Source organism: Cygnus olor, chromosome 4, assembly GCF_009769625.2.
Source record: "Cygnus olor isolate bCygOlo1 chromosome 4, bCygOlo1.pri.v2, whole genome shotgun sequence".
Lineage (NCBI taxonomy): Eukaryota > Metazoa > Chordata > Aves > Anseriformes > Anatidae > Cygnus > Cygnus olor.
In genome coordinates this window covers 13,940,925-13,964,138 of record NC_049172.1, presented here as the reverse complement: position 1 = coordinate 13,964,138, position 23,214 = coordinate 13,940,925, and the positions used below count along the sequence as shown (strand labels likewise).

The window sequence follows — 23,214 nt, the reverse complement described above, 5'->3', positions numbered from 1 at the left end:
CTGTGTACATGTCTGCAACCAGGTCCATTCCTTGTCTGACATCTCAGGTACAGAGAACAGCTCTCTGAGTCTCAACTGTCTTTTGGGGCCAACCACAACCTAGCATAAAGGGTGCCGGGATGAACAACAGATACAAATGGCTTTTGGGCTGGTATGCTTGGAGGCTTTGTGGAAACGGACAGGGACAGCGCTGGGAAGTTTGACTAGAACAGAATTACAGGCTAAACCCACATACAAAGAGGCGGAAAACTTCTTTTCCTTCAGCAATTCAAGCGTCTCACTTTGCTCCAGGGAGCAGCAAGACTCAGATGCCAAACCTCACAACGATTCGGAAAACAGAAGGGTCATCTTTCACCTTCCTCTTCTGGTAATTCACGGGCCTTTTTTCAAGCGGGTTTAAATCCTCTCAGGCAAAGCTGAGAGCTCAGTCAGTGGGCTACTGCTCCCTGTCACAGAACAAAACTAAGGGGGAAGGAAGCTGGCTGGGGCAGCTGCTTTGTGGGTGATAACCCAGGCACATTTCAGTAGACGTCACTACGACTATTTGGGCTATAACCCTTACAGCAGCTGCTGATCAGGGCTATAAGCATGCAAACCCATTTTATGTACAGCGTACAAACTGGACAGGGTATCAGCAAACTTTCTGGAAACCCAAATAAAAGACTAGTATATTCCTGGAGATAGTATCACTCCCTCAAAACAAATCAACCACAAAAAGAGGACCAGACACCATAGTGTTTACTTGAAATTATTCTGCAACATTTTACCCGAACACTTCCATTAACATGCAGCAAAACCCCTGTGAAGCGCTTTGAAAACGTACCCCCAGGTCTGAACTTGTCAACATTTCTCAAGACCTCTATATGCCAGAGATCCCAGAAGGTACCAGCAACCTGAAGACACCTTCATATTCCCTCTCTGTCTCCGAGCCCAGACAAATTAATAGGAATACACCGCATCAACCCATCGTATGGGAGGAAATAGAGCTGGCTATTAATGTTCTCAAACTGCAAACGGCCCCCAAGCTAGAGAAGCTCCCAGGGGAATGCTATTCCAAGTTTAATCAAAAGTCAACAACTCAATGGTTTTACTACTATTCTTTTCCCCCCTATCCTGCTGATTCCCCCAGACTCACTCTGCAGCAGCAATATTCCTGAACAGCCACTGTCTGCAAAGCAGCTCTCATCTCCTGGGTCTGCCTTAAGTAGTGCCCCTTGCTCTGACCGATGGATGCCAAAGCCAACTCCTAACTGAAGGCAGTCAGCTTTCTTGGATCCACAGCAGCTAAGAGCTTGGCCCTGTTAGGGCCTTAGCTGAAGTCTAAAGACTTGCACCTAACACGTCCTAAGCTGGAATGCCCGAATTCCTATAACCAACCAAGCACAGTTTAGCTGCTCCAAGTAGCAGTGGGGGAGAGAGACAAATTGTCCCTTCTCCTTCTCTCTGTTAATATATTTGGGAAACTCTTCTCTCCTGAGGATGTCTGTAACCGAATGTTCTTCACACATGATTTCATGTCACTATTAATAGCGACATGCCTTGTCCTTTCATTAACATAATGATTAAATTTAGTCCCTCTTTGAAGCCAAAAAAGGTAATCTGTGGTCAGGGCAGAGTCCCTGGCCACTTGGTAAAAAGAAAAATAAAAAGAGGAAAACAAAAATCCAATTCCAAAACCAAAGGCCAGGTTTTCAAAACCCATCCAAGGTATATCCTTTGGTTGCCAGCTTATTTAGCTGTCAGGCCTGGGGGTGAGATCTACTGTACTTTCTTTGTCTCCTGTGCTGAATTAAAATTACTGACAGCACTGGGGAAGAGTCTGGTGCTCAGGCTTTGCTACACCCAGTCTTCAATTTGTAATCTTTATTTTTCTAAAGATTACAGTCAGTACTCTTAAACCAGGGGATCTCCCCATACACCTCAAAGATAGTTTTTATCTATAGGTCAAACTTCCCAGGTGCAGTTGCAGCACAAGGAGACGTGCCTGGACCAGCACATACCTTGCTACCGAGGACAGAATAGACACAGCAGCATGAAGCTACACACAGAGGCAATGCTTGATGAGGGTTGCTGGAGGATTACAGAACACACACAGGTTTCTATCCTGCAAGAACAGAAGGACTAGAAAGTCCATGGCATCCTACCTCTTATCTGAAGCGGCTGAATTAACTCTTACTTGAACACTACCCTTGTAACTGCAGAACCAACAATCCTTACCTGCTTTGGGAATGGTGAAGGGCTTGCAAAGCCCAACTAAGCTTGATAGCCACACATCTCCTGCCAGAGCTCTTCCTGGTTGTCTGTAAGGCACCACAAGGAAGATTTTCCCCAGCACATCTCATGAACTGACGGAAGCACCTGCATTAAAGCCTCAGCTCACCCTGCCATCTGCAGATTTAAAGTTACCCCAGCTAGATAAATCCCAAGACCAAATTCCAGGTAGCAAATTCCTTCCATGGCAAGAAGCATTTTTTTAGGGCAACTGACATCTCAGTTAAGCACTGAAGTCAAGCACGTTGAATTGGGGACTAAGAAAGCTCTGATTTTGCACAACTTGTCAGCGCATGCAACTAAAAACCATCTCTCATTCATTGCTCATAACTCTACGTCTCTTCTGCCACAGTTAGGGAAGGCAATTACCCCTCTATAGGCATCAAGATCTTAAAACCAACAACTAGAGACAACCAAACATTTAGGTACTCACTTCCCAGTCAGCCAAGAGCTAACTCTAATTCCTACATGACAACCAGAGCACTGAAACCCAGCCATGCAGCAATACAGCCACCCATCATTACACACCATCCCTCCCTCCAGCTGTGCCAGTGTTAAGTTCAATGTTTTGCAGGTGTCTACACAACAGCAGGCTTCAAACTAAGCTACTCTCCAAACCTCTTCAGGTCAGAGATTTTAAGCTTTAAAACCTTAAGCACAAAAAGTGCACTTCGTAACAGCTCCTGTGGGTGTTATAAGGAGCAACAAAAGCTTTTAAGCACTCTTAAGAGAGAAGAAGATGACAATGAAATTGAGGGGAAATGGAGAAAAAGATAATCATGCTGCAAGTTGCCGCTCTCATCTCCCAACTACTTCCAAGGCTGCAAGAGCCCAGGCAGCCAGGAACAGCTGCCACCCTATTAAACTCAACAATTTACAGGTGCTTGGAGGGAGCACTTGCACGCAATTAGCTGAGCAAATTCACTTACTTAAAGATGCAGGGCCCAGCTCTCGCTGCTGCAGCTTGCCTGTGCTCTGTTGGTATAGTACCTGTAGTACCTCTGCTATAAGTACTATAGTACATCTGCTGTCTTGGAGGTATAGTGAATGCAAAAAAATGCATCATCACTGACTTAGGGTTGTGTTAGAAACCTTCTAAAGATGCATCATGACATGGACCTACCAGATCTGGCAGCAGCAAGTGCTGTGCAGGCCTATGCCATATAATAAGCGTGTGTGTAGGGAGCCCTTGCCAGAAATGCTGCAGCCTGGATGCAAAATGGCACGGTGGTCAACACGGTTAGTGCGGGCAGGCAAGCAGCCTGCTCCTACCTTCACCATCATCCTCATGAGTCTCCCTGGCTAGCCATCCTTGCTCCGTGGCTACTGCTGTCTCCCCTTGCTTCTATTATCTGCCAAAAATTATACTCAGCAGCAATATATGTTGTCTAGCAAAGCTACATATACAATGAAACTTCATATTACAATTTTTTTTTCCCCCCACTAGCATGAGACGGGTCATTTGGTGACAGGGGCCTTTTGCAAACAGCGGACATACTTGCGTGTGCTCATGGTGAAACATTGTCCTGGTGATTTAGAAATTTGACAAAGGAAAGCCAGGATTGCTGTATTCAGAAGGGAACAAATAACTACAAGCACTCTGTGATATGGTGTCGCTTACTGTGCTGTTTTTTTCTCTTCCAGTTAATCTCATTATTGCAAATTAGGGAGTTTCTTCTGCAGTTTAAAGGTGTACTCTCACACATACAAAGGAAATAAACCAAGTATTTTGCTTCAGATCTCAGCTGCAGTCAATTTATTCTTTGAGCCTCTTGACTTAATCTGTAAGACTTTGGTCTCGTTTCTTGTATCAAAGCTCCACACAAATTGAAATAGCCCCTGCTCACATCCACTCAAATTCAGTAACATTGCTGCTCTGATTTAGCAATGGCCTGAAAATACTTCTGTATTCTCTTTGTTTTTTACCTATTCCTTTATTCCTATTCTCCCGTTAAACAGCAGAAAAATTCAAAGTACCTTTTAATTGAGGGTAATCCAAAATGAAAGCCGGTTAGAAATATGTAATCAAAGAGCTGAATAGGATATCTTTACTTACACCAAACAGCCCCATGATAGCATCTAGGAGTGGATGATAGCTTCCCTCCATAAAAGCCAGGGTCATATGCGCAGTGTTAGAATGCAAAACCACTGAGTGCAATGCAAAAAAAAGAAAGTGACGTAGCGTAATCTTCAGCTACTACAAATTGGCTTCCTACTGTTTGGAGCACGCTCTGTGATGATGTTCCCAGTGCTCAGACGTGTCCTTTTCCTCTGACAATACCATGTACTGAGCAAGAACACTGCCTGAGAATAGCACGGGAGGAATAATCTTGGTAAGTCCAAGACTTAGGTTTAGATTTGTCCAACCAAAGTTTTATTTATTGATAATTAGACTAAATATCTCAGAGACTTTGGGTGATGCTACAACTTTAAGACAGCCTGAAAGCACTTAAAATAGACTTTAAATTGCATGTTTGAAGCTTTTCAGCACTCAAGGGACTGGCTGTGATGCTGTTTTGAAGCTTTTGTTAGCACCTCAGACAAGCCTGGTTATTGGACTCTGTAGGCTATGATAGCCTCAAGGTGCAGTACACAGCAAGAGCAAATCAGCCTCTGAAAGTTATCACAGAGGAGGGTTGGTAAGGACAGCAGAGCCCCCCACCTACCCATCAGGGGCTGAAATTAGGAGCGTGATCTCGCCAGGCTTCTGCTGAACTCAGAGAACGCAGATGGCTCCAAAGCACGAACCTGGCCATGTGGAACATCCGAATATCCCTCTAGGGATGCCTATCTCCTTCCACAAACGACAAAGATGACGATGGGTCAAGATCTAACAGAGGTGTCTTCATGAGATACTTAAGATACTGGGTGGATCCAGACTAGATTCCTAGAAATAGTTAAATTTAGCAATAATGTTGCCCAGCTGCAGAGCTGTAGAATACCAGGCAAGCAATAAAGAGTGAGGGATTTTTGCCCTTCCTATGAAGACTTCTGTAAGCAATTTTGGATTGCATTAGTCATGGCAAGCAGATAGTCATACAAGTGCAAGAAAACTTTCATGTGTTCCAACTCTATTTATTATGAGATCCACAAATCAGATGGCTCTTTCTCACATTGGAGCTCTTAACTGAGTGGTAATCCCCCAATTTCACCTATTTTCACTGTAGCTGCTGCTTGTTGCCATAATCCCTGCAAATAAACTTGCTTTATGACATACTGATTCATCCCTAGACTCAGCCTTAGGCCTCCTAAGGTATTAACAGAAAGATAAGATCCTCTGACAGATGTGAATGTAGGCTCAGTCACCCAATAAACAACCTTTTACCAGCTGGGCATAATCCCTTTATCAGATTATGCCTGGTGCATTGTGTTCTCAGGTCTGCAGGTGCTTTTCTTAGAGCAATTAGAAGCAGCATTAGAGGAAAGAAAAAAACCCTTACTGAGGAATTTTACCACTAGAAGAAGGATTTATCGGCTATAAACCAGCTAGGCTGTTACAAAACTTGGTCAGCTTAAAGCAGAGCAGCAGCTCGCACCATCTAAAATCACGTCCTTCTGAATTAAAATGGGCACTGCAGTTCATCCCAGAGCACTCCTAATTGATGAGATGACTTATCTGCAAAGAAAAGAGAGCCAGGAGAGGGTGCTCAACAATAACTAGAATAAATCCTGTGTTCGCTGAACCCACGAATATTCCGTGCCCTGGTAACGGTGATGTTTACACACAGCCACTTACTGGGACTGCCAAAACCAGCGTGAGGGCTTCTGAATTTGCATTTCAAAAATTGTACAGGGATTTTAATCCAGCTCAAAACATCTTTGAATATAGGGGAGGCCACAAGATGAGATTTAAAAAAAAAAAAAAAAGTGGGAGCCTGCCTGCCAGAGTTTAGGCACAAACAACTAAAATTCCACCCAAATCCCCATGCCCACACGTCCTACCAGCAAAGAGTGGGAAGGTCTCCAGCCATCCCACGGAAAGCATAGGGATCTTGAGGAATATGAATTATTTGCATTTATGCTTAACTCTTTCAGACAAAATATTGTGCCCTAACACCCAAAAGTACTGAACTGCTGAAGGATTTGGGTCAAACAAAGCTTTTCATCACATCTTTTCTGATTTTGAGTAAATTGTTTTACTTGAATGTTAACTTTAACAAATCTACGGGCATTAAAATTTGATAAATAGGGCAGTGTTTCTTAGGCACAGGAACAGTCTTTTTGCCTGGAATTTTTAAAACAGAGAAAAAAAATTAATATTTCATTTCAGATTGAAAAATCTGACAATAAATAATTACCACTGTTATAGTTATTGTCTTTAGAAATTATTCTTTTGCAGGGAAGACAAAGCCTTGGTTGTCCACACAGCTCTTGTAGGAGAGCAGAGCAGAAACCAGGACTCCAAAGACGGGCTGTGTTCTTGTAGTGTTGATATAATATCGAGATCCAGCAGGATGGGAGTCAGGGGCTACGAGTTTATCAACGACTCATCCTTTATCCTGCTAACTGTAAAGGTTATTATGCAGTCCGTACTGTTTGTCACGCAAATAACTACATGAGATTACATTTTCCATAGTGGAATGAGGAGAAAAAAAGGACATGTGAATTTATCAATTAAATTTGAAGCGGGACTTTTTCATGGATTCTGCTGTCACAGCTGCCTAAATTGGAAAACAGCGAAAATTCAGGCTCTCTGGACTGAGTAAATGACTATAATTTGTATTTAAATGGCATAGGAATCAAAAGTTGATTCTATTTGCTTATTCTATAGCCCTGTTTTTCCTCTTTGTTTCTTTCTGAGCCTCCTACTGTTTAAAAAATTGAAAAATCAAGCTGAGTTGAATGACCAATGCCTTCACCATGATTTAATCTTTCTTTCCCTCAGTCTGTGCACGTGATTGGGGGCACCAGAAACGAGTGTTTTCCTTAGCTAACAAATGCCTACTTTCACTTCATTTTATCTGCCTTTGCTTGGGATCACTCAGCACACAAAAAGGATGCTACCGGGAATGACCTCATGTTGATAACCTCCTAATAACTCAGATATTAAAAGCAATTCTGCTTGACACGTGCTGGAGGAGTTTCAGAAGCGATACTTGCAAAATACCCTTTCATCTGCCACAAAAACAGCAAGGCACCTCTTGAACCTAAACAGCAAAGACCCTGTGCAAGGTTAAAGATCCTCATTCACTTTTTTTGTCTGTGCAGGGGAAAGCACTGATCCACACAAACATTATTTCCAAGGCCAGTTTTGTGTCGCTGTAATTTCATTGCCTTCTGTGGTGTTCCCCATGTTTTATTCCCATGTGTGGAACAGCGGTCTGCCTGCTGTGTATTTTGACGTCGCAAGGCATGGTACTTAATGTCACGGTTTGTTAATTTCTCATGGAAATAACTGACCACTGGATAAATCTGTTTTCTCTCTGATTGCAATTGCTATTACCTTTAGGATATCCTAAAATCTTAGCAAACAGAGTTGGAAGTGACCTCAGGAAAACGTCTGGTCAATTAACTTACCCACAGCAGCAGTGAGGACACTCCAGTAGGGCAGGGAAGATGTTTAATCTAGATCATTCTTAACAAGAGCTCCTAGCAGACAGTTTTTAAGGCCTCCAAGCCCACTCCTCAGTTCTGTGAACTACCTTACACCACCTTGGAACCAAATTGAGATGTAAATATTATGCTATGTATGATATTGCCTTCTCAGCATATTCCAAATACATATTACAAAGTTGTAGTTATATAATATTGGTGCATTGTACGAGCAGCGTGCGCCTACACAGAACCTCGTCTAAAGACTTCTGAAGACAGATATTGCAAAAGCTGGAGTCTTTAATCAGGCTACTTTACATAGCCTAAATACAGGCCTCAGAAGTGAGATAAGCTCCTGCTACAAGTATTAACCAATATGTAATAACCAGTATATCCCAATTAAACAATACAAAGTACAAACCCCAAATTCTGCAGTTTCTCCATCTCTTTATCACTTAAGGACTCTTAGATGATGTTATTGCTCAGCGCTTAAGGAAATCTGGCTTTTTAAGCCTCTATATACCAACCTCCCCATGCTGAAATATGTCCCTATAAAGACGCTGGTGGTGGAGGGAAAGGTAGAGGAGACTCAGGGGTGACCACTCATTTCTTTCTCTTATGAGTATTTGGAAACCCTTTGATTCAACGTGCCATCAACGCTTGAGGAAAGTTGGAAGAGGTGAAGGAAATATTAACGGTGGTGATTTTTTACAGCAAATGCACTTGGTTGCCCAAGTTTTACTAGGAAAGCTGTTGTTATGGTGTGAGAAGGTCCATGAGCTAAAGCTGTACAAGGTCAGGAAAGTGAAAACAGAATATATTTTTTGAAGTCAGCAGCCCAGAGTCTGAAGATAAAAAATACTGACATGGAAGGGTATGGAAAAAAGAAACACAAAAAGCATACTGGGAAAGAGACAAAAAATATGCTAGATATTAAGAAACTAATAAACAGCACATTCTGGCTTTTTTTTTTTTTTTTTTTTTTTTTACTAACCATCAGATTTAACCAGGTAACACTTAGCTTCATATTTTCTACCTGGCCTAATATTGCATTAATCATAGATGAATATTGTCGGGCTGTTCTCAAAATCTTTGATGAACATCTTAAATTCTCAGGCCAACAGGAAACCAACCTACCTGTTTGCTCATGTTAACAGCCATGTTTCTTGGCAAAGAGCATTTAATTAGGTGCTCCTGCAGTCACTGATTCATCACCCTAGTATTCAGCGCAGCCCTACTGAAAAATCTTCAACATTTTCAGTCCTTCAGAAGTGGTCTCATTGGGAAGAGGACTCCTAACATCCCAGGAGCTATTAAACACATCAACAAGCTTGGCATTGAATCATTTTTATGTGACTACTAGAACACTAGTCTGAATTAGGTCTGCTTTTACATAAATCTTCTTCTAATAGTCTTCTCCACCTTTTTCTGTTAAAAAAGAGAGGGAGGGAGGGAGGGAGGAAGGAGAAGTTAAAAAAGAGTAGAAGTGGAAGTGACACTCAATGGAATAATTTTGTCTTCCTGCAAACCAGTGTATAACCCCTCATGACAAGCTATGGGTATATACAAACAGCTGTAATAAAAAAGCCCTACTCCAAACACAGAAAAGAAGCCAATGTTCAGGTTGTAATGGTAGCATTCAATCACAAAATATTTCAGCTGTAATTTGTAATGCTGCACTCATTACTGAAAAGTGTTCTTCTCTTCCTATCTTTTCATAATCTTGCTGCTCGGGTTATTTTCTGCTTTGGTCACGCCGTGGTCAGGCCCTCCAAAGATGTCTCAAAGATCAGACTGCAAGTGGCATTTCTACTTTCTTTACGTATGCTAAAATACTTCCCAATTTTGTGTTTGCTCTTGCTTTTTTTTTTCCAAGGCTGGATTTTCAGAAAGACGTGGTCTCCAGCAGTTCCACTTGGGAACAATCAAATCCCAGCCACCAACCTCCGTGCTCAGGTAGCTGAAAGCAGATGTGCTGGGCACTGAGCTTTTTCCATGTCTGGCCCAACACCAACCGCAGGGCTACTCACAGCGATACGATTCATAACAATGAATGTTTCTGAAGTGCTTCTCATTAAATTATCGGCACGAGCTGATGGTAATTCCTCCGTGACGTGGAACAAGCTTTCATAATGCTGGGAGCCTGTGTGCTAAAACAGAAAAACGCACATACTTGGACAGACAAATTTCCACGGCAAAATCCTGCAGAAAGGCAAATGGGAAAGCCAGAGGTAGCTCAGGAGAAGCACAGGACGGGAGGCTGAGCTCTCTGAATTTGTGCCTAAAATTCTGTCCCTCTTCTGCAGGTTTTTCAAGTTATATACGAAGACAAAAGAGCTCCTGCAATTCTTATGGGCTTCCAAATCCCCCTCAAAGTTACTGCGTTTGGCAGTCCCACTGAAATGAGACGAGGGAGATGCAATTTGCCACAGACCCGTGGAAATGCCAAGGGCAATGCCTGTACCCTGAAACACGCTATTGCCTTATGCACTAAATAAAGCCGTGTTTCTTGTTAGAGACATAAATGCTCAATCTCCAACACACAGCATCTTGAAAGGGACGTGTAATGATATATATAGACGTGAAAAATACTGACTTCCTTGACTGCAAGAAGCTTTATAGGTAGCAAGTAGAGTGCTATTATACACTGCTTGTCGTGCCAGGATATCAGAGTTGGAAGTATCACTACCTGCCTCCTCCAGCCTAACACGTTTGACCTTAATCTGGTTCCCCTATGAGGAGCCCTACTATCCTGTCCACATGTAATCAGACCTGTGCAGCTGCCTACATGTTCTTTTTAATTGGATTGAAGTTAATCACAGTAGGATTAATTTGAAGAGATCAAGGAGACAGAGTGACTTTTGGTGGAAAGCAGATGGTTTCTTCTAGGTAGAATAAAGTGCTGAAAGCAATATGAGGTGTTTAACTTTTCAGGTTTACTGAGATTAAAAGCTCAGGGATTCTGTAATTTAGCTATAGCATATTTAATCATATTTATGCCATGTCAATGAAAGAACCCTTTGGAAATTATCTGTGTGGTTTTCAAATAAGAAGTGGCTTACTGACTGATACCAGCATCTGACTATCATCAAGCACTGTGAAGAGAGGTACAAAAACATACGTCCAAAGCTGTCGTAATTATTCCCAAGCAAACAAAAATTAAGCACTGCTGTTTTCATAAAAAACAAGAGCCTCCCGCATCTCCAAATGGCATAATACGTGGCATTGTTAAAAATTAACCATAATAAATGGACCGATGCTTCAGTACTAATTTGGGATATTTCAGCTGTTTCTATTTTTGCCCCTCAAATTGAGCTATTGGAAAGGAGTTTGATCTCAAAGTACAGAGTAAGTACATAGCCACTTTAAATTAGTCTGCTAACATTCAACCATCTAAAATCTCAGGCACGTTTCAAAATCTTGACTTAAAAGGTCACAATGAACTTGAAGAACTATTTCATTAATCAGCTGCTGTTCTTTTTCCATCTTAAACATGCAGGTAAAGTACGATTACCTATTCCCATCAGCTCAAATGCACAAAGCCATCCTGACTTCTCTATAAAGTCAAACCTTCCTGAAGAGCCATATTTTGTGTGTGATGCACACATGTTAGCTGGGAAGGAAAGAAGCATGTTGCTATGATAAGGATGCTAAATGGGTAAAGCTGAGCCAGGAACAGAAATAGCAAGTTTGCAGAGCAAGGGGAATGGGAGGCTGGGGAAAAAATATGCAGAGTAGCATTGGTGTGTGTTCCTCAAACTCCAGGAAGAATGTTTTCCGAAATGACAAAAACATGTAAGAACCACAGGTCATCAAGCATGAATAAAAGCACCAAGAGCTCACTCACACTGTATAGGCACTGACTTCCTGCCGCTATTGTGAAAAAAAGCAATTTCCATCTGAGACAGGGTCAGAAAAAAAGAAGGAAAATCTCCATCAACCATTCTAAAAACAAAACACAATAAGGTGTCTTATCTAGGCTGGCACAGTTCCTTTTCACAACACGTCATCAGGGTTACAAGTGGGAGATAGACATGTACAGAACTGGGACCAGCTAAGGCAGCACTATGAAAAGGTCTACACACAGCTGATGGGTTTTATTTTGTAATTTTTTCTTAGCACAACTTCTCCCAAATCTGATCGACAGATTTAGTTCTGCCTGGAGTTTTCTTCTGCTGAGTTCAGGGCCCAAAATGTCCAGTATAAATTTTATAGCACTGTCTTTCTATTTAGTTTCTAAGAACACTGAACAGCAATGATTACTCAGCTATATTCTCCCTTTGAGAAGAGGATCTTGACTTATTTGAGAAGTCTGCTCACTTTAATTACATCTAATTATCTTGTGTAGGGATATTAGATAACATACATCAGTAATATTAGCAGGGTCAGAATACCATTACAGTGAAATGCAGTCCTTCATCCAAAACTCCTCATCAGAGCTCCCCTATGATTTGAGACACTTTCCTACAAAAGCATTCGCTCATCTGCCACGTACTCTAAGCGTGACAACCTTCATTACCATAATATATAAAAGCCTCACAGACAGCCACAACTTTATCTTCACAAAAAAACTTGGCATCATGTCAATATTCCCTTTTTAGATGTAGGGAAATAAGGCATGGAGAGAGGAAAAGCCAAAGTAGGTACTCACCTCTTTCTGTGCCTGCAAAAACCGAGCAGGTGGAAGAAAAATAAACTCTAGAAAATTAAAAAAAAAAAAAAGGTGAAAAGAGGGTCACCAGTAGAGAAGTGACAGCATTAAGAGTACAAGGTTATTTCTGTATGCCCACCGGCTTGCAGTGCAAACCCTACTTACAATACAACTTTATGCAGAGAAGGCTGTAAGAAGAATGAAATCCATTAAGATGTATTTTAATCTGCTTTAAACACAACATAACTATTCGTTTGCTATAAGCATGTCTCATTTAAACCTCAGGGTCTCGTTCTCCTCCCATTATATGCATTTATTTAACATTTCATAACCTGCTGGTGCTGGGAGGCAATTTGGGTCAGGACCTCATAGTGATTATCACTTAGTGCAAAAGACCTTATTACCTTACACCCACACTCCAGAGCAGTCACTAGAGACGTGCCAGAGTTTGAATCAGCCAAAAGTAAAGATTAGCTATGGGTATTAATAGATATGTGATCACACTTTTCAGTAAGACTTAGGTAACTACAGACTTGTTCGATTGTGAAGTTTTCCTTTTCATCATGTAATTAAAGGTGATCAAAATGAAGTTGAAGGTAATGACGATATTATATATATTACGCATTTGACGAACTAAGATATATACTGCTAATAGCCAAGTATATTTACTCTACAATTGTTATAAATCTTGTAGAGAAATGTTTGATTATATTATTAACAGTAAACTGCAAATATGAAAAAGTAGGTCATTATCTTGTAACTAAAATGCAATTACACTGCAAGTATGGTATTCACATTAGTTTGAAATATGAGTGCAGACATATATGTTCACTTTCAACATGACAGCTTTCAGCCAAACAATACATGGCATGTATATATACAACCCAAACAACCTTCTGGCATTTCTTTGGCATAGAGAACACTGCAGCTGTAGAAAGAACAAGGTTTTTTACTAAAATTAAGTGCACTGCAATAATTACTTCTTTGTTGCAAACACAAAGTGTCCTTTCATCATTATAAAAATCCACAACCTTTTCAACTGTCTTCTGAGTGTCTTGATCACCACCACCTTGGGGTCCTTTACACCAATGCAACATGGGCAGGAATGCCAGCACTTCTACTCGTAACACACAACTTGTTTGACTTTGGGGTTTTAGGATCAACATCTAAAAAAGGTCTGCTTCCAGCTGACCCTGTACACAAACTGGTAATTCAACAATGAGCAAAAACTCTATCTCCTCCATCTCCTCTTCTCTTGGAAGACTACAAGCTTTTTGGGACAAAGACTTTAAGTATATATTTATACAACTTCCCTTGCATAGCTCAAAAGCTAGGGTCTGCATAAATGCTGGTAATTTTCTGGCACAGTACTTTTATATATTTAGGGTTTCTGTACAAAAAAAAAAAAAGTAAAAGCAAAATTATATCTTACCAAATGCACCACTCCTTGTAAGTTTTAATTGAAACAAACTGCCCCATTTATCACGTTCTTAACACAGACTTGTGTTATTTTTAATGACAGAAGCAGACAGACCTTCTTAGCAGATCTGCTTCTAGTCAAGCTACAAAGGCTCTCAGAGGATGAAAGAGTTAATTAAAAAAGAAGGATCAGAGTAAAACAACAAGTAGAGGATGAATGACTGATTAAGGGAGAAAAACGAGAGATCAATTTTTATAAAGGGAATTGTATTCAAATGTCAACTTCACCCAGGAATCTGCATAATTCATTTAATACTTCTAGCCCATTCAAGCCAGCTGATAGGTGTACCTGGTTAAGGACATTAATCACACACTAGAAAAGTCAGTTATTGTGCTGAAAAAGTGGCTGCTTAGATAATGGAAGTAAGAGGTACTGAACAGGAAGAACCCTAACTATGGCACCAGACATATGGTGGATGGAGAATCTGACTTTCATCCTATAACAGAAAAAAGCAGTATCATTTTAGAGATCGTTATTTTACTACGAAAAATTGAAATGAGTATAATATAGCCTGCGGGTAAACATTTTATCTAATTTTACTTTTGGAAAATAAAGATTAAACTAATTAGAAAGGAACAACTTTTCCAAGTTGATTTTACTGAGAAAAATTCAAAGGGGTTTCAAAACTGAAGTGTCTGTGCAACATGAAAATTAGGCATTAGTTGCTGTTGAAAAATTTTTTTTTTTTAAATGAAACTTTCCATTTTGATTGCTCAAAAACCAGAAAAAATCTTCACATTGAACAAGAAAAAAAATCCCACTGAATTCAGTGTGCACTATATCACACCTTTTGAAGCATTCCTTCTACATTAAGGCTAACAGATAAGAAAAGATCCTTATATCGTATCTGTCGTATGGCCAACTTCTCAAAATTCATAGCGTGTTCATTTTATTTATCAAATATGTAAGGTAGAAAGGCCAGTAGAAAGGCCAAAAATTGGCCCAGGTGTGTCTTACTTGCGTTACACATGGCTCCAGCACGGATGGTCTGAGTCAGCAGCGTCAGAATCAGCATTGCCCTGGTGATAAGGACTTGGAGCTCTCATGACCGGAGACTGACTGCTTTTCCCACAAAAGCAAAAAATCTTCTTTTGGAGTTGGCCTCCTTAGCAAGACCAAGCACAGCCAACCTTTGTATTCCCTTCCAGCCCATCTCCCATCTGTCTCCAGTGCTCTCATGATGGGGATCTTCCAGTGTGCCGTGCCCTCTTCTCCCCGTTGCATTCAGCCTGGCAATACTCAGAAGCAGGTGTGCTTCAGAGAGCTTCCTACCTCTTTGCTCACCCACCTGTACCATTTGTCCTAGCTCCCGTCCCTCGTATGTCAAAGAGCAGGGTCTGTGTACATGAGTAAATACACCAGGATGGTGTGAGAGCATTCAGTAATCAGTTATGCACGCTGCAACCAGCCACTTCCCCTTGATTGCTCCTTTTGTGTTAAGAGATTGCCCTTCACACACCTTCTTCAGCGGAGAAATTCTGCAGTTAATCAGTGTGCTAATGAAACAGTTATTCTGCTAACACCATTTTCTAGAAACTGGCAAAGAAAAACAGCCAGTTGTGCAAAGAAGCCCTCCTCTTCAGCTAGGGCTCCCATTCAGCTCGAGTGCCACAAAGCAGCACTTTAGCAGTGCTTAAGCTTTACTACTTCAGCTGTTGATTTCCTTCTCTTCAGGATTATGGACCGGTTAGAGGTGCTATAGGAATTTACCAAGAACAACTTCAGTCAGACCTGTGGCTATGACTATAATAAAGTCATGTTTGAAGTGCCAGAGCCCCAGCTGAGGACTGAGCCCGCTGTGTCATGGGCTGAGCAAGGGTCCCCACTTCTGTCGAACACTCCATGGGGACTCAACTGGGCAAAGCAGTGGTGAGAACAGAGCAGCTCTGTTGGCTCTATGGATGTAGGGTATCCACCTCTCGGTTGCCTGACGGGCATCTATCTTCATAGCTTGACAAACTACAATTTTTACTTACGTTCAATAAGCAAGGCTGAGAAAAGCAGCAGTCAAGGCATGTCCTGTTCTGCCATCTCTCTTAGGAAGGCAATAATTGCCACCAAAATGGCAATTATTATGGCAATGTAGGAAGGCAACGATCACAGCTGCACAAACTCCAGCAACTTAGGTTTTTAAGACAAGGGGATTAAAGGATAAATGATAATAGGGATGGAATAATGGTGAATGAAGAGGCCAAGTAACCACAGAGAAAATAAATAACAGGTGGAGGACAGTAGAAGGACTGGCAAAGAGTTTACACCAAAGTGAATGATCAATGATTCACTGATCTCCTTGCGTTTTTTGTTTGGGGGGGGGGGGGGGGGGGGGCAAGGATCTTTATTTATTTATTTATCTATCTATCTATTTATTTATTTATTTTAGATAAGGGCTTTTTAGTTGAGAAGGATGAGATTCTGACATGCATGGTGTGTCAGCCTCATACAGCACGCTCATGGGACTGAGGGAATCGTGCTTCCCTGCCTGGCTCCTCTGAAAGGGTCTTGAGAAGCATTTGGTAATTGAGGGACTCCATGTCCTACCCAAGTCCTTTGTCAAAGTAAATCAGAATTGGTACTCAGTATTATTTCAGAGGTGAAATTTTAAGCTGCTTTTGAGCAGTATTAAGTAAATAGTTAAGGACAAAGCGGTTTTTAATAAAAAGAGGTAGCGAGATATGGATTAGTCTTGCACTGCAGCAAGCCTCAAAGAATTGTCTATAATATCTCCCAATACTCAGGATGTAGCTTTTTATTTGCAATGATCCTGTCACCTCCTGTCAGCATCCCCTCTGCCTTTCTTCATCCTCTTAATTAGTGACTGCGTGCTCTGCCTTTGTTCTCTCCTTTCTGCTTCAAGCTAGAGAAATTAAATTGGAGGGATTCTGGAGAAGGCTTTGTACCTGTACATGAAGGTGTCATAAATAGCTTGTTAATGAGTTGAAAAGTGACTAGTCAGTAGCTACAACAGGTAACCTTTCAGCATGCTGCATCATTTGTTAAAAGCTTAATCAGTTTAATGGGGGCTAGTTTAGTACCAGTATGGAAACAGTCCCATTGAAACTAAGACCAGCACTGCTGCTCCTCTGCACCTCTGCAACCGAGGGACTTCTCCCCAGATGTCAGCACCGGGGGCAGAGCCAAGAATTCAGGGGGAATTGACTGAACTGCCAAAGCCTGAGGCAGATGTGAGGCTTAAATCCATTAAGCATGCTTAGCAGAAAACACTGTAATTAAACCATTCCAGTCCATACATCTCAGGTATAAATAACTGTCATCTTTGGAGAATACCTCTGTATCTGCTAAATCCAATAAAAATTAATTCCTCAGTTTTGTGCAGCTATGCTGTCATTACAATCTCATTTGTAATCCCTGTTTTCCTGCAGCAGGTTCAACGTAACAGCAGTGCTCTGGAAAGTTATCAAATATTTTATCATTGCCCTGTTCCTGCCAAGAAACCAAAAAACTTTGAAACTTGAGCAATGGCAAGAGACCTTGATGTGCTGTTCACACCCACTGCTGCATCAGCCAGCGCTGATTTTCAAAACTGGAGATTAAGACAAGCAAAACTTAACACAATTAAGCAAAATGACTTTTTGAAGATACCTTCCCATGCTGCAGTTCCTTGGACCTGTTTGTATCTCATACCTAAGAGGAACATATGTACCAACAGCAGCTTTAGTTTTTATAGATATTGCACAGTAATGGGGACTGAAAGACGTGCTACTATTAGGATCCACATCCCAGCCTGGGATGCAGCAAGACTGCAGCTGAACCAGTATCGTAATTCTGAGCTCTTCTGGTGGAAAATTAAACAAGGCTAATTATTAAATATTAATAAAAAAATCTGGCATTGACCTATGAGTTTGATAAGATAGTAGGGTACTCATGTCTAAATCTAACTTTATGTAGAAGCAAGAGAAATACTCTATCAGAAATACGCCTGCTGAGAGCTCTGTGTATCATTAGCAGACATGATGCTGTGAACAAAATAAGATGTTGCTATCATTAGTGACAAGAAATCGGGGTGCTTCTCTTCTCAGCTGGGACAAATGAAGGTTTTTGTTTTTGTTTTTAAAAAAATAAGACTGCAGATTTCACAGTACCAGCAAGCATGTCACAAATCTTTACTCTGAACCAGACCAGTTGCTCTGAATCTGTCTAAGTATCTGTGACAAAACATTTTAATTTTTCCTTTTGAAACAGTTACCTGCTTGGAAATATCCTTGAAATTTTCTTCTTTTTAAATATTTCAGAAGTCTTATTCAAAACACAATATTCAGTATGGGCTTTGGCAAAATATGTTTTTCAATGAGGTATGAGATAGAAAACATCTAAATATTTATTTCCTTTATTTTTTCCCTTTCCATTTCTCTTTCCCTTTCCCTTTCCTTGCCCTTGCCCTTTCCCTTGCCCTTTTCTTACTGTCTCCTTTTCTAGGACTGGCAGGTCACCCTCCAAATCCCCAATTTGTTTTTTTTTCTTAGGCATAGATCTCAACTGGATAATTTATCGACATAATTGTGCAGCCATAGATCAGGGATCCCACTCTCACAGCTAATAGCACAGCGGAGTTTCTGAATGTGTAGTTTGAGATCCAGCAGGGAAAACAATTTGAAAGTCTTCATCTGTAAGCCTGATCCAAAATCTCTAATGATGAATGGCAGGAGATTTCAGTGCTGAAATGGGCACTAGATCAGGTCCTGCACAGGCAGTAGCCCCAAAAGGGGGAAAAAAAAAAAAAAAAAGAGTACAGTTTTGGGAGAAGGAAGTTTTACTGTTTTGTTTTGTTTTGTTTTGTTTTGTTTTGTTTTGGAGCGGGGGCAGCTGTCTCTTTGTTTTTGGTGTTTGGTGGGGATCGTTTTTAGAAAATATTTCAGTTTCAGGCTTTAAAGACTGTATGAAAATAAAAACCAGCAAGGACAAAAATAGTTAGAGCATGAAAATATCGTGATGGTTTCCTTTCAATTTGATTTAATTTTATGAGCTTGGATTCCCATGTAGTGGTCCCTGAGACTTGCACACACAAGACAACGTGTTTATGAGGCATGATCTGGCGTTCTCTTTTCCACTCAGCAAGGTGCTCAGCCTCATGTTCCTGCCTGAACTGCCTCTCACCAGCCTCAGCGTTCAGTTCTGTAACTTAAGTTACACATTTATGCTCCAGTGTATTTCAGAAACCTTGATGACCACCTATAAATTTGAAAACATGACTCAACTGTAATTTCCTTCTTTTGTAAGAAGATAAATATGTATGGCATTAATGCTTCTCAGCTCTGTGGCAGCAGAGCTGTCACCTTTTGATCTGAGGCAGGCTTTAATGATGAAAATCGGCAGTGTTTTCTGACTTAGTACTCACACAGAGGCATTATTGAGACATGGCTCCGAGTAGTTTTTGATTAGTGCATCTCTCCATGCAAGGCTCTGATTGAGTAGCAATTTCCAGGCTGCAGCCCTTTGGGCCACGGGGGCATCCTTCACCTGTCAGAGTGAACTCAGTGACAGCTAATTCCTTGACTTCACTGGTCTGAGACCTTTCCAAACTCTCTTTCACAAAAGGGATACCTCCAGTCATGTATTTAGAAGTAAAACAAACTAAAACCAACGGAGACCCTAACTTTGACAAGTAAACCACAGGTACAAGTGTACCTACTGGTACTCATATTTTGAGTGAAAATAGCAGCAGGGAACGTATTTGTAGCTTAATACTTACAAATACTGAAAACCTGTGTTTCTCCCACTGAACAAAGTACCAAGTTTAGGTACAGAAATACCATTTTCAAAGCATGCAACACAGGAACAAATCTATTGCTTGGGGTCAATCTTACTGATTTTAAGAACTACAGTGCAGTTCAGTCCAGCCTCTATTTCTCTCATTTCACTGTCTCATGATACACAAGCTTACACAGACTCTAGTAGAACAAATTATTGGCTTATCTGTCTTACAAAGGCAAAGTCCCTATGGATTTCACTGGAAAGATGACATCTATTTTAAAGAATGGTGCTGCTGGTCCTTTGTACCGAGGAAGTCATTAGAAGTTGGAATCTGTGATAAACACACATGGGCTGATGCTTTCCTGATAAGGGGCTGTGGTAACATAGCAGACAAGACCAAGTTCTTTTATTCTTCCTGGATTTTCTTATTGCATTTTTAATGCATTTACTAAGGTCAAATGTATACTACCCAAAACCCTTTACAAGCTCTTTAGCAGCTATTCAGTAGTCTGTAAGCTTGTATTCTTCTCTTGCTTTGGTATATCAGTGCTTTACTGTGTCTACTGAACATTTCAGAGCACAAAAATCTATGATTCCACAACAATCATTTGTTTTGCTTTTCTGTAAATATCATCAGCTTTATACTTTCCCACTACTGAATCTCAAAAAACAAAGCAACAAAAACCCTAGCCCAAACTGAGTATTTATTTCTTTTGCTTGAAAAGAGAGACCATGGTTATTGTTTGTTTTATTGTTTACATTAAAATAGATGTAAATAAAATAGCTTGAAAATAAATGCTTTTTGGCTTTGGCTTTTTAAAATTCTGACTTGAAAATGTGGCCACAAACCCTTCCTGCACAAAGCAATTCAGCCTCACTTAAAATTTCTTCTTTAAAAGCAGTTGTCAGTACATTTAGAGAGATTGCATGAGTTAAAACCTGCTGAAAACAATATTAGGAGAATAAAGGCAAATTTCTCACTTTTGTGTCCTCCCAGCTTGAAGGTATTAGAGCTTGGAGGTACACTAGCTGTCACATGAGCCTGTGTGTGCTCTGATGTGCTGTGCAGATTCCTCCACTAATGAGGAGCAAGGCATACACTCCCATGTCCTGCTGCATTTTACTCAGACTGTCTGTTTGCAAGGATCTCTTCTCATCACTTCTCAGTGGGAATTTCTTTCTCTTGCAGAAGAAGATGGAGACAGCTTGGTGAGTGTTTGTCTGTACATGGCTTCAGAAGAATATGTTTTAAAGCTGGATGTTGTACAGAATAAAAGTAATCTGCTTTGCCTCTCTGTCTCAGTTACCCTCTAAATAATAGGTGCTATAACACAGGGAGGCACGAGGATAATCGTGTGGAAAAAAATTAAGGATGCTCCAGTGTTTGCAGCCTGGAAAAAGAAGTTAAGTACCGCAGATAAAATAATCAACCCCTAAGCACATCATACTTGAAGAAAAGTCATGCATGCCCATCAGCATGGACAAATTATACAAAAAATTCTCCCAGGACCGAGTAGTAACTGGACCTTGGTATCTTCAGGAAAAGACTTAGAACCTAAATCCCAGTCTTGTGCTCTCAGCATTGCATTTCAAGTTTTCTTTAATATCTCCTTTCAGTAGATGACTGTAAATGAGACAGTTTTGTTGGTTTTTGTTTGTTTGTTTGTTTGTTCATTTGTTTGTTTAATGAGAAAGAAGCCAGGAGCTACAGAAGGAATCCCCTCACAGGCATTTACATTGAGCCTTGGTTGCAGGCATGTAACAAATCATCTCTCCTCAAAAGATTATAAACACAGGCCTTTGAGATCTGGCAGCGAAAAGCCTGTTACTGAAGGTGAGCCCTGCCATCAGTCCTCATCAAGGGAGCAGCAAAGTTCTGCTTTGTATTCCCAACCAAGAAGCCATGTGCTGGCACTGCCCTACCTGCCCATCACTGTCCCCAGATGTTTGTCACTTGCGAAGAGGGAGGAACAGGCCCGAGAAGATCAGCCTTCTCCACTGCTCTGACTTGGAGGAGGGAGAAGCAGCCTGTGTGTCCAGGCTCATGAAGCAGCCTGCATCGAGCTCCATGCTGCTTCATTGCTGGTTCTCCAAGTAAAACGCAGGTTCAAGCTAGCTCTGGTACCTCATGGTTGGACCATGGCCCCAGCACCCTCGTTTTGTTTGAGATAACTCAACACCAAGTTTCCACAGGCTCTTGGGTGCGTCCAGATGGATGTGGAGGCCATCAGAGAATTTCAGCTCTGTGTTTTGTCAGCTATTCTCCTCTGAGCTACTGAAGATGGTGGCTTTTCTCAAAGCTTCCTACACCGCTAATCAGCTCTCTGACTGTGTTTCTCCTCAGAGCTCGCTTCCACAGTAGTGCAACTATGATATTTGCCATACACAGGGCACATGCAAGTTTAAGCTATCACTGCCCTGACTGCCTGTAACACATCACAGCCCATGTACCTGGATGGCTCGTGCAAGCACTCCCAATTCATTTTGGTGCAAAGCAACACAGATTCCTTTCAATCCTTCCCAGTACTGAAGAGGATCAGATATCTTGCACAGACTGATGAGACACTACAGCCGTCAGGACAGGCATCCTTCCTGGGAGGGTGAAAAAAGAAAAACAAGCAGGCAGTGGTACAATACCTCCAGCAACTCCTGGCAGGCCCACAGGAGCACTTTGGCGGTGGCCTAAATCAAGGGGGGCACACGGCTGTGAAGCAGGCTAGCTCAGAGATTATCTAAATTCTTCTTCACTCTCATTGATCTCACACCATGTAAAAAATAAAATAAAACACCTGTGTTTTCTGTTCAACATCTGGAGAAACTGAGACATAGTCATGAGGAGCTGACTGACCTCCAGGCTCTCAGCAGCAGAGCCCACCATATAAATCAGGTCACAACTCCTAGTCCGTGTTTTTATTAACCAGACCAGCCTATAAAGAAGCCAGAAATCCAATTACATCGCATGGGGAAGAGGGAATGAATCCATAATCCACTTGGTGGAGACCAGACACTGCTGCCAATGAGTAATGGGCAACTCCCTTAGTCTGAAAGGACCTCCACTTGGTGCAGCGTTGCATGAGGTGATGAGAATTTGATAGCTTTGCAAAGCGTCTTGGGGCATTTGTTGCTTCCAACTTCAGCGTTCACCTTTTCAGGTTTCAATAAGATCAATAAACAAGTGACTAATTCTGGCCTCCCTGCTAGATGGGAGGCATTTTTCCTGCCTCCTCTCTTCACCCCGCTTTTGAGCAATCTGTATTTTACTTCCTTTTCCTGCCTTTCTGTTTCTGCTGCATCCCACTGTAATAAGTGTTTTGTGATCTCTTGTATTTTTCTTCTTAACTTTCCCTTCAAAGACCCAAGAACCATAGGAAGAAAACACTCCTTCAGAAAAGACCAATTTCATGTTATGAACTGTAGTACAAGGTTTCAAGAAAGTCCTTCGTGAAGTGAAGAAATCAGTACCCACCCTGCAAACATTAGGTCATGGGCTTCTCTGTGAGGCAGTCCTCCAACAGGCCTGCCCAGAGGCAGGAGTCCAGGCTAGCCACTTCTCCATAATGCTGACAGGGAG

General features: G+C 41.3%; 1 long non-coding RNA gene across 3 annotated transcripts in view; it reads right to left on the bottom strand.

The window, feature by feature from the left end:
- LOC121069886 overlaps positions 1-15,014 on the bottom strand; it is a 42,963-nt gene extending 27,949 nt beyond the window's left edge. For 2 of the 3 annotated variants that reach the window (XR_005819720.1, XR_005819719.1), the window contains exons 1-2: positions 14,892-15,014; positions 12,455-12,501 (exon numbers count right to left, since the gene is read on the bottom strand). This is a non-coding gene — a long non-coding RNA (uncharacterized LOC121069886). Of the gene's footprint in view, positions 1-2,704; positions 2,766-12,454; positions 12,502-14,891 lie in introns of those variants that run through there. The other variant, XR_005819722.1, reaches the window with a different exon arrangement.
- Between the last annotated feature and the right edge of the window lie 8,200 nt (positions 15,015-23,214).